The 4,530-nt window shown below is 40.4% G+C and overlaps 1 protein-coding gene across 1 annotated transcript in view; it reads right to left on the bottom strand.

The window, feature by feature from the left end:
* Positions 1 to 2,258: 2,258 nt before the first annotated feature.
* Positions 2,259 to 4,530, bottom strand: part of foxp1b (forkhead box P1b) — a 308,908-nt gene continuing 306,636 nt past the window's right edge. The window contains exon 20 of the mRNA XM_063215281.1: positions 2,259 to 4,530. This exon is cut by the window's right edge and continues 2,063 nt beyond it. The gene's annotated coding sequence lies outside the window, so the exon portion shown is untranslated.

The raw sequence follows: 4,530 nt of genomic DNA, 5'->3' as shown, positions 1-4,530 counted from the left end.
GTTATGTACTAACTGCCCCTCAAACACACACATACACCTGAACACCACTATTTTTCTTAATTAAACATTAATACACACACACACACACACACACACACACACACACACACACACACACACACACACACACACACACACACACACACACACACACACACACACACACACACACACACACACACACGACAAAGACACACAAACACGCACACACACACACGCACGCCCTCACACACACACGCACGCACACACACACAAACACACGCAAGCAAACACACACAAAAACACAAAGATGAACTGAACATCAGTGCGTCATAGCGGTTACACTTTCCGAGTAACAGTGTAGTATGGCCCACTTGCTGTGCAAGCTATTTCTGTTTTGCGCTGGAATAAGTCCAAATAGGGGCTTGCATGCCCACCACGGGGACCCCGGTTTGAGTCCGGCCAGGATCATTTCCTGACCCTACCCCATCTATATCTCCCAATTGTCTCCTGTCTACTCTCACACTGTCCTGTAATAATAAAGGCCAAAAAGCCCCACAAAAAAAACTTAAAAAAAAGGAATAAGTAGAAATGACAACAGTGTGTGAACAACCAGCATCTTTATTGCATTTTCAGAATGCTCAAGTCAGTCGTCGGTGCCGACCGGACCGAACACGACAAAAAGTGCCTGCGTTAACAACACAGACGAGAAATGATGACGGGGGATGTTGGGGAGCGGAGATGCTTTACAAATGAGCAAGTGGGTTGGTGCATAATTCGTCTCTTCGAAATGAACAGAAATCAACTGTACAGATTTTACAGCATCAACAGGAGTCCGCTGTACAGGGCTCCCAGCGCCAAGCCAAGGCCACCGAGCCGTGGGGGGTGGGGGGTGGGGATGGGGTGCGGGTGGCTGAGAGAGAACAAGAGAGCAAAGACGTTGGAGGGCGAAAGAGTGCAAACGAGTAAGAAAGAGTAAAGCAAGCACCAGGTCTTCCCTTTTGGACTGTACCTTACGGAGAGAGAGAGATGAGAGAGGATGGGTGTGCAGTGCAGAGGAAGGAAAGGGTGTATGAGGAGAAAAAAAAGAAAGAAGAAAGCAGAGGAAAAGACAGAAGAGTGAGAGAATGATGGACTCACTCGTGGCAGAGGAAGTGCAGCCACAACATGCCCTTTTTGGATTGAACAAAACCAGGAAAGCGAAACCCTTTAATGTCATGAAAACCAAGCTTACAGATGTGTAAGGGTGTGAGGATGGAGAGTCTGAATATGAGGAAGGTGATGATTAGCCTCCTGTACTGCATGTCCTGTTTGGTGTTAACACGGTGTGCTCAAATAAAACAAATAAAAATCAAATAACAAAAAACTACTGTGCTTGTTTTTTTCAATCATCTGGATTAAAAAGAAAATCTCAGAGCTATTCAGATAAAAAATATGTTCATATATATATATTTAAGTATATATATACTGTATATTTATAGACCAACTGAAAAGCTATGTCTACTTCACCTCAGAGCTACAGGGACTGAATCATGAAACAGGTGTGAATGGTTTATTCTTGAAAAAGAGAAGCATTTTACAAGTAATCTTTACATCTTGGCACTGCATATATATTTTAAGTCCTTTTTCCTGTTTCATATAAAATATCCAATACACTCCCAGCATTGTTAGTGACCACCTCACAATTATTCTTCATCTTACAACTCCCCCTGCCCACCCCACCCAGCCCAAGATTCATGCAACCAGTTGAGGCCAACACCCCCCGCCCCCCTCCCACACCACCACCCTTTTTTACTGGGCAAATGTCCATTTTACACAGAGTACAGCCACAGTTGAGAAGGCAGTGGTTGGACCATCAAAAAAGGGAAGTATCAAAAGACAGCTCAACACAAAAAAGTGGGGTTGGGGGGGATAAATCTGTACAAAATGCTTTTAGGTTCAATGATAACAGAGAGAAAGAGAGTGAAAGAGGGGAAAAAAGGTGTAATTTTTGTTTCTCTATTTTACAGTTTCCAAACCAACGCCAGGGATTTTTACCCCTGGTGAATATCCCACCGACCCCCCCACCCCTGTCCACCTCACCTCATGCCTGACGTCCGGTGGCATGACTCTCTTTATAAGCAAGGGTTACTAAGTAAAATACATTTTTTTTGCTGCACTCTCTGCTTTTCCAATACATACAGCAGGTTTTTTTTCATAGCTTTTTCTTCTTTAATAGTAAATACAAAGCAGTTGTGATAAAGAAAACAAAAAAGGAATAATACAAACAGTTTTTCTTGTTGTTGTTCTCTGAAAGGAACAAGGAAAAAAAAACAAGACAGGACACAAGGTTATACTGACAGGTATGTACAACCGTATGCAAGAAAAGCCCACGAAAAAAACTAAAGAAAAAACAAAAAACAAAACCATCAGTGGTGGTCCAAAAAAAAGCAAGTTCGGTGGAAGAAGATGGAACAAAGCAATGTGAATTCTTAATGGAAAATACGCCTGAGGTTTGGACTGGTTCGCAAAAAAAAGAATGTGAGAAAAACATCTCTAAATGTGTCTGTATTTTTTAAAAAACATCTTTTTTTTATAGCTTTTCAAAATATCTTCCCCGCTACAGTTTTTAGACTAAACATGCAAGACATACGACTAAGTGCAACTGAGTGAAATGTTCTCTCTTGTATTCTCTTTTTAAATTGAATCATTCCCTATAGATCTGAACTGAGGTATGTGTACTAACAGTTGTCTCATGCTGTAGTCTTTTTTTTTTAGTAATGTCAAGCTACACATGCTGTGAAGGTCCAAATCCACCAGCTTTTTATCCACGGGTTTTATAGATGCCAACCAGACTGGGTGACAGGGCTAAGACTGGGACGCACTCGTTATCAGGGACTCGTTTGGTGTCTCTGTGTGCCTGGTCCCTCAGCTGCCTCGGTGGTGGGGAACGTGTTTCTCTTTCTCCACAGATTGCCCTTGTCTTTAGAATCGATAATGACAAAATGCATGGATATGATTTTGAAGAAAACAAAAACAAAAGCAAAGAAAAAAATAATCGCCCTAAAGTACCTTGTACCCAGCTTATTCGTGGAGAGGAGTGTTATTTTTTTTTAATATAAAAAGTAACTTGACAGAAAAAAACAACACACACACACACAATCATAAAGCGCTTGCCCAAGTTAACAAAATAAATCAAACCAAAAACAGGCCTTCTCAGGAAAAGCAGTTCTTTTGCAGAAGAACAAAACCAAAGTGGCTTACAATCTTTTCTTCTTTTTTATCCCCAAAACAAAACAAAATAAAAATTATACATTATGTTTTACAAAGAAATAAAAATGTAATCACTGTGTGGTCCAGTTGAAGTATACATAACATTTCACATTTGTGTGTTTGAAATTCATGTTGGCCTGGTCATGTGTATGGTTATATCCTACAGTACACAGACTGATGGAATGCTCCACTGTCCCTTCTCCTGTCCAAAAGATACTCCCCCTTGTCTTGGAATTTTGGTCATTTTTTGTCTCGATCACTCCATAATCTTTTCATTTTTTCCATTTTGGTCATTGCAAAAAATAAAATAAATGACAATTAAAATTAAATAATAATAATAAAAAAAACCTTGCAAAGCTGTTTGACAGATAACCCCTTTGGCTTAAAAGTTGACTAAAATTAAAACTCAAAACACTTTTCTAATTCCTTTGTGACGAGACTGATCTCTACCTTTGTATTTTCTTTTTTATAATGCTATTATTATTTCCTTTGCATCCAGCGAGAGAGAATGGGAGGATATTTGGCCTGGTCTACTATTGCATGGATTATTACAGAATATCTTTGTGGTAATTTATCTTTGGTAGTCACAGATATCAGACACATATACAAACTATAGTAGGCAAAAGAACACAAAAGTATAATAATAAATTAAAAAGTGGTTGGTTGCAGTCACATGAATCATGGAGGTCGGTGTGTAAAGAGACCCATTTCAATTTGGAAATCGTTGCGTTACGCATTTGTTGAAAGACTTGAAAGAATGATCTCTACCCTTTGTAGGCAATTTGTTTTGTTTACAAGCTATAAACATTTCATCCGTAACCGTCGTTTAACAAGAGGGGAGACATTGCATAATGTGGTTGCATCTCTATGCTGACATGTCTGTTTGGTTCGTGCAATGTTAGCGACGGGGAGGGGGGGAAAAAAAGCCACCAATCCGTTAACGTGGTGCTTGTCGGATGCCTGTGGCAGCTCTGAGGCTGCTCCCCCTCTCAATGCCGTAATGCTTAGTGGTCAGGTCGTAATGCCAGCCCTTTGGCTTCTATAATCCCCCAGCCTTTTGGTCTGATGTGTAATTATAAATAATCACTAATACAAGCAGAGGGGAAACTGCTCGGCCGCACAGGCTGTTCAAAACTACAGGGAATGCACTTTTTATGCTTTCTTTCTTTCTTTTCTTTCTTTCTTTGAGAGTCTCCCTCCGAGCAAGGCTTCAGGGTCCCCTGACGCTTGAAATGACAAGAAATGGCGAACGGCTGAAAACTTGGAAGTTTCATTTGTGTTATCGTTTTTTTTTTTTTT

This window comes from Engraulis encrasicolus, chromosome 14, assembly GCF_034702125.1.
Source record: "Engraulis encrasicolus isolate BLACKSEA-1 chromosome 14, IST_EnEncr_1.0, whole genome shotgun sequence".
NCBI classification, from domain to species: domain Eukaryota; kingdom Metazoa; phylum Chordata; class Actinopteri; order Clupeiformes; family Engraulidae; genus Engraulis; species Engraulis encrasicolus.
This window is presented reverse-complemented; position numbering and strand designations above follow the sequence as displayed.